This window comes from Sceloporus occidentalis, unplaced genomic scaffold, assembly GCF_023333645.1.
Source record: "Sceloporus occidentalis isolate IW3139 unplaced genomic scaffold, rSceOcc1.0.p SCAF_5, whole genome shotgun sequence".
NCBI lineage: Eukaryota > Metazoa > Chordata > Lepidosauria > Squamata > Phrynosomatidae > Sceloporus > Sceloporus occidentalis.
The window spans coordinates 23,615,048-23,631,627 of record NW_028316985.1 but is presented as its reverse complement, the minus strand read 5'-3'; the positions used below and the strand labels follow the sequence as shown (position 1 = coordinate 23,631,627).

The 16,580-nt window shown below is 41.3% G+C and overlaps 1 protein-coding gene across 6 annotated transcripts in view; it reads left to right on the top strand.

Moving 5' to 3' along the window:
• LOC149311767 (diacylglycerol kinase iota-like) overlaps nucleotides 1–16,580 on the top strand; it is a 303,704-nt gene that overhangs the window by 243,460 nt on the left and 43,664 nt on the right. The gene's annotated exons all lie outside the window — the stretch shown is intronic.

The window sequence follows — 16,580 nt, the reverse complement described above, 5'->3', positions numbered from 1 at the left end:
TGAATGGCAACAGCTCTTCTGAGTCTCAGACAGGGATGAAACTAAAACATAACACAGATACAATGCATGATGTGAATGGAGTAATACCACAAGTTTCAAACAGTAAACACAGATTAAATATGAGGGACAAATAAATACATGGCCCCAGTTAGTTTTACGTCAGGCATGTTTAGAAGCCAAGGCATTTTCAATTTCTAATGGGCAGAGACCATAGTTTGGTTGTTGAGTCCCAGATTCAAGTCCTGAGATCTCCAGTTAAAAAAGAAATAAAGAAAAGAAACAAGAGAACAAGCAATGTTAAATGCCACTGTCCATCAGAGTAGTAGAGTGTACTGGTCTAGGTAGACACATTGACCTGGTCAGCTCCCTATGTTGCTCATCCTTGCCTGATGGCATGCAAAGTTCACAAACAGGAGCAAAGTTTATATAGCCACCAAAGAGGAGGTTATATTTGGTGAACTGCCAATGCTTTTTCTTGCAATACTCTGTATGTACTTTGGAAGTTTTGCCTTTGAAACACTCATCAGGCTATCATAACATTTCTTGGATTGTGTGTGCAGAGCAGATCACAGCTCCAGGTGAGCTGTCAGGGGGCAATATGGTGCACCTGAGTTACAAATCTATACTGCAGTGCTTTCACATTCTAGCCAGAGGCCACAAATGACTCTAGCCTCAATGAAAAGAAAATGAAAAGGACAAATCTGAAAAGCAGTGACTTTCTTGTTTGTCAGTGATCTGTTGTGTTCATGCTGAACCCATTCCTTGATCCTGATTGCATTCCACAGTAACCTGAATAACAGTAGACTCCAACCTAATGTACCTAGGAAGAGTGTGGATCATTCTAGAGATGAGGATGAGATTAGTTTCAGTGCATTTTTCATCAGATTTATCCAAATTGCACCTCCAGGACACAAATTCAGTTTATGAACAGACAATCACACATTTGTGAATTTGTGATCCAAGTCAAGCACCTCCAAACAATATATTTGACAAATGTGTTTGTTTTAAAAAATGTAAGTGGAAACTATTAACATTTTTAATGGACACAATTGTTAATGGGAGAATACACTCAACTTGCTACTGTTAAAGGGAGCAACATGTACATAAGCCTTTCTGTGTGGGTAAAAAAAATAGCAATCTACTTTGTACCTGAATTACAAAATGTTTTGAAGTGGAAATTGGTGGACCTTGATGAGCCTTTGCTCCTGTTTACCTCTCTAGGTGTTCCAGTTTAAAAAAAAAATAGGGAGGGCAAAAGAATATTACTTTGAAAACACAGAGTAAATAGGATTATTTACCCCCATCCTAAATTTGCTTGTTTTGTTTTGGTTTGGTTTTGCACATGTGTAAAGAAGCTCTCTGTCTCTCTCTGGCTTTGCTTCGCGAACGAAGATTCAGGAAGGATGCATCCTGCGCTTTGTACAAGCACGTTGGTGACTAAAAAGGCCAATTCGGGATAAACAGGTCCGGTTGCAGAAAGCACAACAGAAAGTCTCCTTGGGTGATGTTTCCAGGTTGCGGTACTTTCTGCGTTGTTGTTTCTCTTCGAGGCTCGTTCGGCATGAGCTTTCGAAGAAGGCTGCAGCATCATGGATAGTGCGTCTCCATGCCTCCCGATGCGAGGCCAGGGAGGACCATTGTTGGTGATCTATCTGGCCAAGCCTGAGATGTTGTTTCAGGGAGCCCTTGTATCTCTTCTTTGGGGCGCCCCTCTTACGCTGACCCGTGGCGAGTTCACCGTAGAATACTATTTTGGAGAGGCGATGGTCCTTCATCCTAGAAACGTGTCCTGCCCAGCGCAGCTGCGTCCTCAATAGCATGGCCTCAATGCTGGTGATCCCTGCTTGCTCAAGGACAGCAACATTCGTCACATAGTCAGTCCAGTGTATATTTAGAATTGTGTGTAAACAGCGCTGATGAAAGCGTTCAAAGAGTCGTAGGTGTTGGCGATAGGTGACCCATGTTTCAGACCCATAGAGAAGAATAGACAGTACAATGGCTCTATACACACTGATTTTTGTGCTTCGCCTCAAATGTTTGTTACTCCAGACTCTTTTGTGAAGCCTTCCGAATGCGCTATATGCCTTTGCCAGTCTGTGATCGATCTCTTTATCAATCTTGGCGTCTGAGGAGATGATGCTTCCCAGGTAGGTGAACTGCTGGACGGACTTAAGCACAGATGGGCCTACGGTGATGTGGGGATGGTAGTGTTCTTCCTGAGGTGCCGGCTGGTAAAGAACTTCCGTTTTCTTCAGACTGACTTCCAGTCGAAAGAGCTCTGCAGCTGTTGCAAAGCAGAATGTTAGGTGCTGCAGAGCTGCTTCCGTATGGGCAATGAGGGCAGCATCGTCAGCAAAAAGCAGCTCACGGACTAGATAGTTTAGAGTCTTAGTGCGGGCCCTCAGGCGGCTTAAGTTAAACAGGCTACCATCAGTACGGTAGCGTATATAAATGCCATAGTCTTCTTTGAGATCTGCCGTAGCCCTTTGGAGCATCATGCTGAAGAAGATTGTAAATAAAGTTGGAGCAAGAACACAACCTTGTTTTACACCATTAGTGATTAGAAAGGGCTCCGAGAGAGCGTCACCATATCTGACTTGACCTGGCTGGCCTTCATGTAGCAGGATGATCATTTGGAGGAATTTGGGGGGGCATCCTAGTCGTTCCAGGATCTGCCACAGACGTTTTCTACTCACAGTGTCGAAGGCTTTGGTGAGGTTGACAAATGTTACATAGAGTCCTTTGTTCTGCTCTCTACATTTCTCTTGCAGTTGTCTGAGGGCAAATACCATGTCTGTAGTGCTCCTATTAGCTCTGAAGCCACATTGGCTTTCGGGGAGAAGTTCTTCTGCAATGGCAGGAACTAATCTGTTCAGCAGTATCCTTGCGAGGATTTTTCCAGCAATGGAGAGCAGTGTTATACCTCGGTAGTTCGAGCAATCCGATTTTGCTCCTTTTTTCTTGTACAGGGTGATGATGACTGCATCTCGGAGATGCAGTTCACCTTTTCCCCAGCAACTCACAAGGAGTTCGTGGAGTTTAGCATGGAGTGCATGACCTCCATGTTTCCAAGCTTCAGGTGGAATTCCATCAATCCCAGCAGCCTTGCCGTTTTTCATCTGCTGTATGGCCTTAACGGTTTCTTCCAAAGTGGGAGCTATGTCCAATTCTTTCTTCATTGGTTGTTGTGTCATCTGTTGAATAAGTGAAACTTGGACTACTCGGCTGGCACTAAAGAGGCTTTGGAAGTGTTCAGCCCATCGGTCCAGAATGGAAGCTTTATCTGTGATTAGTGTTTGACCATCTGAACTGTATAGGGAGCTTTGGGTCTGATATGTAGGTCCGAACGCTGCTTTAAGAGCTTCGTAAAATCCTCTGGAATCACCCAGATCTGCACAACGTTGTGTCTTTTCTGCTAAATTGATCCACCACTTGTTCTGAATGTCTCTGAGTTTTTGTTGGAGTTGACTACATACGAGGCGAAAGGCTGCTTTTCTTACATGACAGGATGGCTGGGCGAGGTGTGCCTGGTGAGCAGTTCTCTTCTTTGCCAACAGCTCCTGGATCTCTTGGTTGTTTTCATCAAACCAGTCTTGGTTTTTCTTGAGGGAGAACCCCAAGGATTCTTCTGCAGACTGCAGGATGCTGTTTTTGCTAAGTTGCCAAAGCGCTGTAGGAGAAGAGTCTATAGGGTGGTCTTCAAGTTTTGTTTGCAGATTTGCCTGAAAGTTGTCTCTCACGGCAGCTTGTTGAAGATTATTGACTTGGAGTCTCCTCTTTAGGATGCCACCTCTCTTAGGTTTAAACTTAAAATGAAGATTTAGTTTACATCTTACGAGGCGATGATCTGTTTGACATTCTGCACTGGGCATCACTTGGGTATGACGGACATCGTGAATATTTCTCTGGCGTACTAGGATGTAGTCAATGAGGTGCCAGTGTTTGGATCTGGGGTGCATCCAGGTTGTCTTCAGGCTGTCTTTCTGCTGAAAGATGGTGTTTATAATAGCTGCTGTTCTGCACAAAATTCTAGCAGGAGATGTCCATTATCATTACAGTTTCCAACACCACGCTTGCCTAAAACACCTTTCCAGGCTTCGAAGTTCTTTCCTACTCTGGCATTGAAGTTACCTAGGATAATGATTTTGTCTCCTGCAGGGACTTTTTGTATAAGGTGGCATAGGTCTGAGTAGAATTTGTCTTTCTCCGCAGGGTCGGCTTGCATAGTTGGGGCATATATACTGAAGAGAACAACATGTGGGAGGCGTAAGGAGATAATGCGATCAGTGTGTCCTGTTGGCAAGGTTTCGAGTTTGGAGGCAATGGAGATTTTGATCATGAAGCCTACACCTGAAAGATGTTTTTCAGTTTTGGGTTTGCCAGACCAATAGAGTGTGTAGCCGGCACCGTGTTCTTTAAGGCTGCCTTCCTCGTGGAGACGAACTTCACTAAGAGCAGCAATGTCGATGTTAAGTCGTGACAATTCATGGGCTATTAGAGCAGAACGACGCTCAGGATGTCCACTGTCTGCAGAATCTTGCATGGTTCTGATGTTCCAACATGCAAGCGTTAGTCTGTTTGCACCTTTGGAGGCTGGTGTGTGCCTTTGTCTCTTTGTCTTTGTTTGACCGCATCAGAAGATTCCCATTGGCCACGGCTAGCCAACCGGGTTGTTGGGGATGAGCTTTCTTTAGGCCACCTTTTCTAGGCCCCTCTCCATATGGAGCAAGCAATGCTCTCCTTAAAAAAGGCTGCTTGGTCATTCAGGATGCTGCCGAACAAGATTATCATCCCCGGTCAGTCTCAAGCGACCAAAGTCCTGAACCGCCTGCATGCAGGGTTGGGTCTGCGGCTTCCAGTGCATCTTTACACCTGCCGTTTCGTGTAAAGAAGCTACAAAGCAAAGAAACTGAGACTGTTAAAATTTGGCCATATGATTAGAAGACATATTCACACAAAAAGGAAAATAATGGTTAGTAAGGTAGAAGGGAGTAGAAAATGAGGAAGATCTCATTCCAGATGGATAGGCTCAATCAAGAAAGCCACAGCCCTGAGTCTGCAAGACCTGATCAGGGATGTTGATGAAAGATGGCTTAGAGGACTCTCATTAATGAGATTGCCATAAGCTGAAGTCAATTTGATAGCTATTAACAATAGCAAAAAATGCTACGAACCTAGGCAACTGAACTATGTCATGCATGACAACATCTTGCTCCTCTATATGTTCTTTCTATGACTATACGTATTTAATAAGCTCAGGGTGGCAAGCTAGTTTCCTTTTCAAACACTGTGAAGTAGGTTAGGCTGGGGGGGAAAATAGATTCTCTCTGATCCTAGCTAGTCTCCATGGATGGGCAACTCTCAACTAACCAGCATACTCAGTACTGAGAAATGCTGAGAGTTACAGTTCAACAAAAGAGGGTGGCACTTTTCCCACTTCTCTGCCAGCCAGTGCTTAATTGATAGACTAAGGGGGAGGGATATAGATGGGTGGTTCCATGCCACCTGTCTTTACCCCTAGTCGGCGCCGTGCGAACCGCGCATGGCACTGACACACTCCCTAAAAAGAAGCCTCCTAGAGCAGCTTCTTTTTAGGAGTGCCATAATGGCACTCGCACACCCTGACACCACTGCTTCCAGCAAGCACTGTTTGGGTACATGGATGCCTGCATGTCATGGATGGGTTGGGTACATGGATTGGGTACATGGATGCCTGCATGCCGCGTGTGGGTGGGGCTGTGGCAAGATGGCACATGGTGCCACTATTAGGGCTGAGCGCGTATGGACGCCCAGCCCTATGGAGCCCTTAAATCAGCCCCAGCACGGAGTTTTTTACCCATCTGTATCAGGCCTAAGTTGTCTGGTGAATTTTTAAAAGGGTGGACTCGGTTGTTTCCAGAAAAAGTTGCACCACTCGTGAAGTGGTTATGTTTGTGATTTTTTGTTTTCTTAGGAATTTGATGAGTTTTTGTAAAAGTCACATTTTTACATGTTGATGGCGATGATGAACATTTTAATCATGGACACATGTGATTCCCCCCCCCCCCCTGATTTGCACATATCTGGCCAGATTGATTGTTGAATTCAGGGCTGACGAGCTAGGGATTGATTTGTGTGTATATATGTGTGTATGTGTTGTGTGGACTGAAAATCCAATCAAGTCAGTTTTAGCAATAAAAAACTCTCCCTTCTAATTTGCTCTGCTTCTAGCAGTGTTGCAGAACCATGGCGAATGTGGACTGAAGGAAGAAGTTAGAATAGCAAGTGGGGAGCAACCATATGATTCATTGGCTATCTGCTGGATTCCTTGTTGTCTTACTTCTCAGTGTGCAGTGTGGTGATGTGAATGGGCACTAGCCTGCACAGGCTACAGATACAGAATGAGGTTGTGTACTTCAGTGTCAAAGTCTGAGTGCAGGCTAATGTTGTGTGCATTACCCAGTAAAACAACTTCTTTAACAGATGTAACCAAGCTTCCTTGCCCTAGACTTCATAAAAGCTGCACCAGAACTTGGAAATTTTACTTCTTTAAGGACTATCATTCCACAGATCATAGAATCATAGAATCGTAGAGTTGGAAGAGACCACAAGAGCCATCCAGTCCAACCCCTGCCATACAGGAAATCTAAATCAAAGCATCCCCAACAGATGGCCATCCAGCCTCTGTTTGAAGACCTCTAAGGAAGGAGATTTCACTACACTCCGAGGGAGTTTGTTCCACTGTTGAACAGCCCTTACTGTCAGGAGGTTCCTCCTAATGTTGAAGTGGAATCTCTTTCCCTGCAGTTTGCATCCATTGTTCCGTGTTCTAGTCTCTGGAGCAGAAGAAAACAAGTTTGCTCTCTCCTCAACATGACATCCCTTCAAATATTTAAACAGGGTTATCATATACTTCTCTTCTTCAGGCTAAACATCCCCAGCTCCCTAAGTCGTTCCTCATAGGACATGGTTTCCAGACCCTTCACCATTTTAATTGCCCTCCTTTGGACACGCTCCAGTTTCTCAATGTCCTTTTTGAATTGTGGTGCCCAGAACTGGACACAATATTCCAGGAAGCAGAATACTTCCTGGATAGTGGCACTATTACTTCCCTTGATCTAGGCACTATACTTCTATTGATGCAGCTTAAAATCGCATTGGCCTTATTAGCTGCCGCATCACACTGTTGACTCATGTTCAACTTGTGGTCTACTTGGACTCCTAGATCACTTTCAGTAGTCACTTTTCCTATGGGATTCTGGAAAAGGAACATTTCTGAGCTCTGTAATGTCCCTAGAAAACAACAGTAACAACCAAAACCAAAGTATGAAACATTTCCAACTGGCAGTTGCTCAGATTTGTTTGCATAAGTGATTCCCATGCAAATGAAAGATTTCTCTAACAAAGGGTCTGTCTCCTCTCCCCCCACTGCACCCTCTTGTTGTCAGGGACAGAATCACAAAGAATTGGAATAAAAGCTGCTGTTTTTGATGAGAAGAAGAACACTTTTCTGGCCCTATCCATACGTGTTGAAAACAGAGCACACTGTGACTGTGAAAGGCTGGTGTGCCCCCACTCCTCTGTTCCAGTTTTGAGTGAATAATTGTATAATTCAAATTCCCTAGGGTGGAAGCAAGATTGATCTTTCCCCTTTTTCTCAACCTTGGAAAGAGAAACTCTTAATTATGTTTTTGTAGCATCTTTGCACCTGATGCATCACTGAGGAAATTTGCCTGCTGACAAATTGTTCTGGCAGGTAGTGACATGCAGAATGCACCCACCTGCCAAAAGCTTACAAATTGGCATCTTCCAAACAAGCTTGCTGTTCACTAGCACTGCCTCCCCTCCCCTCCTTTGCCCTGCTTGCCAGCAAGCCTGCTTCCCTCCCTCCCAGCCATCTCTGGAATGAAATATCTGAACATCCAAGTTCTTAGCTCCTTCTCTGGAACTTATTTCTCAAAACACAATTGTATTTAGTTGGCTAACAGCATTGCTTCTCCAGCATAGAGATGTTTTGCTGCAGTTCTGATTTTAAAGTCTCATCCAAATATTGCCAATCAGGAAGAACATAAGAAAAGCCATGTTGGATCTTCTTGTACAGCATTCTCTTTCTTCAGTGGCTTTAAAAAGCCCCAAAACAGGACTTCATGTCTTCATTACATCAGCCCTTCCACTCATATTTCTCAGGTATTGAGACATGCTGCTCTAAGAAAGGAAAAAAATACATTAGCCATGATAACTAGTAGCAATTCATAAGCAAACAGCAAGAAGGATGAGGCATCTATACTGTAGAAATAATGCACTTTGACATCACCTTAAGCGCTTTAATGCAATCCTATGAAATCCTAGGATTTGTCGTTTTACAATGTCTTTAGTCTTCTCTACCAAAGAGTGCTCATGCCTCACAAAACTACAAATCCCAGGATTTTGTAGGAGGGAGCCATGGCAGTTTAAGTGGTGTCAAACAACATTATTTCTACAGTGCAGATGCATCCGAAGAAAGGATAAAAGATAAAGGCTTGAATCCTATTGTTCCAACTACAGCAAACCCATTGAATCAATGAGATTTACCTATGTGTTGATTCACCACTGCAATGTTAATTCAGTGGAGCCATTCAGGTTGGGAATAACCAGTAAGATTCATACCAAGAGTTTTTGAATATGAACTACAAGACATTTTCAAAAAGAATTTGAATATATTTTAGGAGACAGAATACTTTGCTAGAAAACACAGTGTGGTAAACATATCTTTTCCTCCTCCTATTGCTTGTTCCTAGTGGTATCCATTTCCTCCTTCTTTTCTGGCTGCACTCATTGCCTTGACTAGAACAAAAGGGAACCTTCCTTTCATCTTTCCTTTTTTTGTTCCTTCCATCCTTCCACTTTATTATTTTCTGTTTCCTTTTCTCCTGATGTCATTTGAACAAAAATATTAGATGGTCATGTTGTGTGACAGCAAGCAGTGAGCCAATATCAGGTTGGCAAATATTGTGTGATGAATTTCCATTTGTCTACTGATGAGGGGGGAAAACATGCTGAGATTTGACTGCTTTCAACATTTGCGTCTTCTCAAAACTTGGATGAGTGAAACCTATATTTAAAGGAAAAGGATAGAGCCTGTAAATTGTTCAAACTGTTTTTCACATGTTTGGGTATTGGACTAAAAGCAATGTCCTCTTGTTGAGTTGCATGTAAAAATATGTATATTCTAAATGGAGTGGTTGTGTCTATATGTTTCAGAAAAGAGGAGGAGACCACACAAAATCTTAACTATAATTGAAATGAATTTCTTCAAGGATCCTTTGGGGGGGGGGGGCTCCAGGGGAGAAGACTGTGACCAGGTAACTTGTGTGCCTTCTCAGTTTGCTCCCCAGTGTTAACTGTGCATCAGCAACTTCAAGGCTTTTGTTCTTCATCTGTAAATGGTACTTGACCCTTGAAATAGAGGACAACTCTCCATAAAGTAGGAAACCTGGCCACAATATTCTTGTACATTCTCAAATTTACACATCTGATTTGTTGATAGTTGAGCCCAATAGACTTGTAACCAGCAACTGAAAGCAAAATCACTGGCATGCATCATGGTTATAAATCCCAATGTGCCTTCACTCAGATCAGCTATGAAAACCAACTGGTAAACTCATCACAGTTGGTAAATATTTCCTTGGGCTATGTAACTTCAAGCTGAAGGGTACAGGTTTTCATTCTAAATGCTCTCTCCAGGGGGAGAGGGGTGGGCCTCTATGTAGAAAATTAACACACCACCACGAAGAGTTCAGCATAACCTTATTCTCTTTGTGATATCTTATTTTTAACATCTGGAGAAGTTTGTTGTTGTTGTTTGTACGAGAGAAAAAGGGCATATATGTGTAGCTTACATTTTCAGTCTGATATCAAAGAGTTTAGATAAAGCTTTACTGATCGATCCTGAACTGACTTTTCATGTAAAAAGGTTTTATGATGCTTCCAAAAGATTTTAAGACGCTTTCAAAAGATTAAGATTTTGATTACAGTAAATGTACTCTTTGCAGTTTTCCTACAGCAGATTGTAAAATAGACTGTGGCTTATTTATTCATACCTAATCCCAGAGTTTGGAAAAGGTATTGTTGGGACTACCTTTTCACCAAAGCTTCCAGAATTCCTCAATCTGTATGGCCATAAGGCTTGCCAGCTCAGGGACTCTGGAAAGCATAGTTCAGAAGAGTAGGTTCTACTTTATTCTAACATTTACATCTTGTGTAAATCCTTTTCTTCTTAGTTGGCTTTAGTTTCATAAGAGTGCCTCTAGGTGGCAATAGAGCATCAAGGATAAAGGCTTGTGCAGGAAGTTGTATAACTTGTCTCAGACTTTGTGCAGAAAGATAAAACTTAAGTAGATAAGAAGAGGGTAATGTTAAAAAGAAAACACTGAACCAAGGGCAACCCAATAGGGAGAGGGAAAAGTAATACCAGAACTACTATACTTTCCTTTTAAGATCCCATATCAGTTCTACATGTCTATTGTTGAAAATTCAAACCACATTGGTCTATGAACAAATATGGCCTGTGAGGTATGAGTTTATTGCTGCTGTTTTAGATGCTCAACTGATAGAGATAACTTTAGTGAGCCAGACCCAGTGTCCATAGGTGGTATCCTCACCCACTGCTCCAGCCAGTGTCAGTTTGAAATAAAAATTCAGACAGCAGTGGGAAAGGCATGGCTCTGTGGATACTGTTGGACTATAACTCCCATCATTCCTGGTTAGCATAACTAATGGAGAAGAATGATAGGAATTGCAGTCCAGCAACATCAAGAGAGCCTCTGATCTAGAAGCTGACACCCAGGTCCCTGATGCCCAGCTCTGTTTGCTGCTACTTGGTATGCTCACCAGGGTTCACATGCTTAGCCCACTATCATAGAAGCAGATCCACTACTGTGCACCTTAAAGCAGGCCCGAAGTGGAATCAGAGGAGATGTTTAAGTTTGTCTCAGATCCACAGTTTAGAATAGGTGACAGGTAATCTGGTTTAGGCCTACACCTCTCATAAGTCTGAGTCACCATAACTAATGTTTGGGGTCTATCCCAAACATCTGGAGTTCCTACTGATTTAGAATATGGATATAATTTAATAACCCCCAAAGGAGGGTTTATGGTACACACAGCATTCACCATGGGTACTGCTGTACCCAAAAATTACCTATAAACTTCCAAAACATATTTTACTTTTGGAATATATAGGGCCTAACCAGTATTCACTGAAAAGACTTCAGCATTCAAAGAGTTCTTGTAGGTATTGAAGGACATTGTAATTCAAAATATGAGAGACTTTTATGTAACATTTCCTTTGATCTTGGCATGTTTTTATACCTCATTCCTCCATCATTTCTTCTTAATCATTCTTTTATTTATGAGCTATGGGCCATGCACATGAACATTATTTATGAGCCATGCACATAAACACTTAACACTATGGGAAAGCTTGGATTTAAATACACATCTTTGACCTTTAACCCCTTCATCAATTTACTTTCTGCCAGATTTGGTGCCAAGTTTTTAAAAACTCTGGCCGCCTTACTAAACAGCAGAAGTACTCAGGGGTGCACTCAACTGATAGGACTATGAAAGAATGAGCCATGTTTGACTTTTGCACAAAGACAAGAAAAGTTGTTTTGGAAGGAAAAAAAGAATTCTCCTTTATCAAGGATCATTAACCTCATGTTCACATATCTTGGAGCATTTATAGATATAAGTTCAATGGCTTTACTTTTAACTCCTTTTCTAAAAGTGAGAAATGAGGAATTAACAGTCAGTCCCATAAGTGGTTTGCAGGGCTAGAACCAGATGTACTCATGGACTACAACCATTCTCTAGTAATCACTAACCTAAGATTGGCATGGTAATATTCAAAAACCATGATGAAGAGATTCCTGGACTGCTGAGAATCTTTGCAGTTTGGGCCCTGTTCAGTGCAAAATTTACACAAGGGTTTTTTGCACAGAAAATAATATTTCTGTACAGAAATATTATTTTCTGCTTGGAAGATGCTGTTTCCTGCATAGAAAATGCTCTTTTCTGCACCAAAAATATGAATTTTCCTTAGAATAAATCCCACATTGCAAATTCTCTTTGAAAACAGAGTAGTTTTTTTAAAGATTTGTTGTGGTGGGAAGAAAATTATTAAAGTTACTCATGGTTTCCTTTGGGAACAAAAGGGATAGTCTCCATTGCAGATGGTTGTTGTTGTTGTTGTGTGCCTTCAAGTCCTTTCAAAGACCTACAAATACATGTTTGAGTGGGAGAATAAGTGAAACAAAAGGAATGCGTGTGTATATGTGGTAATCAGATGTGAGACATCTCTCAAATGATTTTACCTCCATTAAGAAAGCCACTGTCCATTTGTATCCTGAGAAAAGGATTCTCTTTGAAAGACAGACATTTCTTTCAGTTAAAGATGAGGCACAAGTGAGCTCATGAGAACAGAAAACATTAAGGTGGGGGGGGGGGGGGCATAGTTTCAGGATTTCTTTTGTTTGTCAGTTAACTGGTAGAAGAAATCCTTTCAGAGGATGTTAGCAAGTATGTGGAAAATGCATCACTTGATCTGCAAAGAAGAGAAGGGCCATAAAGCTCCATGGAGGTGCTGTAAAGGTATTGTTATTTAGCACTTTAAATTCTTAAAGGCTTTGCTTTAAAATACTCTGGGTGGCAGAGGGCTTCAGTGACGGGGTTATTGATAAAAATAGCTGCTTTACACCAGCCTGTCGGTTCTCTAGAGCCTTTTGTCTTTATGAATAATGTACCCAGTTGCAGAAAATTTTCCTTAGAATGTGCCTGGAGGAGGCTAGTTGAATTTCCACGAATCCTCAAATCCCATAGAACTAGCTCTACACTGCAAATCTCTTCGCTTGTTTCCCTCAGTGCAAATGTTTTCCTTCTCATCCAGCCTTGCTCCTGAAAACTAAAATGGCATTTTTAAAATAAAACCTTTGGATAGGTCTGACTAGCCAAAGTTTTATTTTAAGAGCTTGTCGCTTGGTGTTTTAAATTGCTGGGATGCAGGATGGAGGCAGGAATTATCGCACACTAAATCACCGAATTGCCACCTGCTATCAGCCTGGGTCCCAGCCAGGTGCAAGCCACACTCTGCCAGCACTTTTTAGAAGTTGGAAAGCTTTCTGGCTTCTAGAAAGTGCTGGTGGAGCATGGCTTGGACCTGGGCTCATGGCGGCCGGTGGTTCAGTGGCAATTTAGTGTGTGATAATCCCTGCCTCTATCCCGTGTCCCATCTGCAGCCCAGGAGGCTGGAGCCGATTTAAAACGCCAAGTGATAAGCTCTTAGGTGTCTGAGTTATCTTGATCACAGTTAGTTTTTTGTGGGTTTTTCGGCATTGTGGCCATGTTCTAGCAGAGTCTCTTCCTGACGTTTCATCTGTGGCTGGCATCTTCAGAGACTGTTTGCCTGTAAAGGACTTGGCTATTCTCTGAAGATGCCAGCCACAGATGCTGGCGAAACGTCAGGAAGAAACTCTGCTGGAACATGGTCACATAGCACGAAAAACCTACAAAAACTATGGATGCCGGCCATGAAAGCCTTCGACTTCACATTGATCACAGTTAATTGTTAATCACTGAGCTTTTTAAAGAACAGGTCCTTAAAAACTCACCTGGGCTCTGCTGTTTGGACCTAGAATTTCAGGTACTGAGTTTGGGAGTTAGGTCTTATCTGGACTGCAGAAATAATGCAGTTTTACATTGCTTTAACTGCCATGGCTCAATGCTATGGAATTCCAGGGGTTGTAATTTTGTGAGCTATTTAGCCTTCTGTGTCAGAAAGCTCTGGTGCCACAACAAACTGCAAGTCCCAGGATTATGTAATATTGAGCCATGGCAGTTAAAGTGGTGTCAAACTGGATTCTTTCTGCAGTGCAGATTAGACCCTAGTCTAGTGAGTTACAGCCAGTTGTGTAGAGGTACAACAACATATTGTGTAGTCAGGTATTGGCTAAAATCTTCTGAGCTTGGAACAGAAACAGGCTTCACATGGTCATAAAACCTTGTTTCAAAGAAGAGGAAAGTTTTGCAAGATTCTTCTAGCTTTTCTGACTCAGTTAAATTCTTCATGACCATGAGAACAGTCTTTCCTAGTTCAGCAAAAATTTTCATTTAGGGAATTGTGTGTGTGTGTGTAGTTTAAACAGCATATACTAGCAGCTGATCCAGCATGCATGTTTACTATTTTGTTGCAGAATATGAACTTCAAGAATGAGGAGGACATCCAGTCCACAATGGTCAAAAATGGATTTCCTGACAATTAGGAAAATGTATCAGAAAGAATAATAAAGCACCAGTGCTTTCACACAGTTTTCTCTCACTATTTGAATGTCCCAGAAGGTTTCTGAGAAAAATATTTTTGTGTGGCATTCTTCACATCCCAAAGTGTTTGGGACGATTTTTCTGTGCAAAGAAATACATGGCTTCTTTTTGCAGGAAACAGTGTTTTCTGTCCTGAAATGTGTGGGTACAGGAAATGTAAGGCTTTTTGGTGAAAGAAATTTCTCCAGACAAAAATATTTGTATTCTCCTACAGCTGGGAGAAAACTACAGTTATTATTTATCCTTGATTCAAGGACAAAATAATCAATAATTATGGAATACCTTCTCTTAACCTGAAAGAGTGCTTTTCCTCTGCAATCTCGTAAATCTCCTTTTATTGAGTGTAATGGAGCGATATTCATCCATTGTATTGAATAGGGTGAAATTTAATAGGCCAGAGGGACAAAAAGTGAAAGGGAGAAACCCCAACCCCATTGTGGAGGGAAAGAAGGCCTCCATGGAAGGTATCGATCTGAAGGGAGAAGCGGGAGATATAAATAAATTTTATTATTATTATTATTATTATTATTATTATTATTATTATTGTCATTTATTATCATGCCACCTGAAGTTTTCTTTAATATGATTTATTTATTTCAACACTTCATTTTTTTTCTTGTATATACTGTGCCTAAATCCCAGAGTGGACTTCAGGTAAAAATTAAACATAAAATGAACTAAAACAACTGTGCCTATGTATCTTTGTACAATTTGTTCATAGAATTTGTTTTTAATGAAACCTGCCCAGATTCCTTGTGATTGGCTGGGCTATAAATAAATCATCGTCATTATTATTATTATTATGCAAATAAAACCTTGTTGACTTGGTGTTGGAAAGAATACAGTGTTGGCACCTGGTGAACATCCTTTTGCACTGAATTCCAAAATCAAGATGTTACTACTGAGAAAGGACTCCATTTGGAAGATGAGAAGCATCCTTCATAGAAGTTGCATAGAGAATGTGATGATTATAATGCTTGAGACAGGTTGATATCAGAGGTGGGCCTTTGTTTCTGCCTCTGCATTTCACATGGATGTGAGAAACTAACTCTGCAACAAATTACTTCCAAGTTTTCGCTTAACCTCACAGGTGCACACCATAATAGCAAAACCATAATAGCAAGACTGTAAATATTATAATTTTCTTAGTAGCAGTTAGCATGGTGATTTTCTCGCCTGCTTTTCAGATGTAGGGCTAATTACCTTTATGTGTCTTACTGTGATAGAAAGGTTGCTGAGACATGTTTTTAAAAGATGCTAAAGAAAATGCTCACTTGCCACAGCAAAGTGGATAATTGCTGTTCCTGTCTGAATTTTAGCAATTTCAAGTGCTAGTGCTAGTCTTCCTGTCTGACTAGAAGGATGACTTCAAGGTGTGCTAAATTGTAAGGTGTAAGTGTAAGCAGCATATCAAAAGAAATTATTATTATTATTATTATTATTATTATTATTACTATTATTATTATTTTGTTCACTTGTATCATGCCTGTCTCCCATTACTGGGATTCAGGTTGCAGTAGAAGCTGGGCAGATACCAATATATTAATATGCTAGTTGACTTGATCCCTGTCCACCTGTCCGCAGACAATAGTTGCTTTAAATGAGGGATATGAGAGAAACAAATACATGGAGAAAGTATAAACTTTCATCCCATAACACTGGGATGGAACTCAAATAGCCCTCACCCTCTATGAGCCCCTAGACAGTTTTACATCCCCCAGAGAAAAGCTTCCACCCATTTATTTTAACCCACCTGCGCAAATGAGAGAACTGTGCCTCTAAGTGGCATGTTTCTTCTCTAAAACTGGTTTTGAAACTTCAAGTTAATTTCTGGTCATTTCTGGTTCATTTTGAGGGCCTGGTGCTGCCAGTGGAATGTTTTGAAACAAGAACAATGTTTAGAACTCAGAAATTTAAGAAATTTCTTTATTTAAGAAATTATAGATCCAGTCTAGTAATAGTCATTATCAGAACTGGCCAGCAAACATTAAAATTGCCTAACTGAACTACCCACAATATCAAACTTCAGGCAGCTTAATTTTTATTCACTATTCACTTCTGTTCTCTTTCCCATACTGCCCACTTCTTTGTGGTTACAACTTGATTCTTTCACAGAAATGAGCTTGGACAGGCTTGGCTCATATCTCTCTTCCAGCATTATTTGAGCATGTATATCTTAAATCACCGTGACTTAACAATACCACTTCTACTATATAACCCATCACACCTAATTCTTAACATTTTAT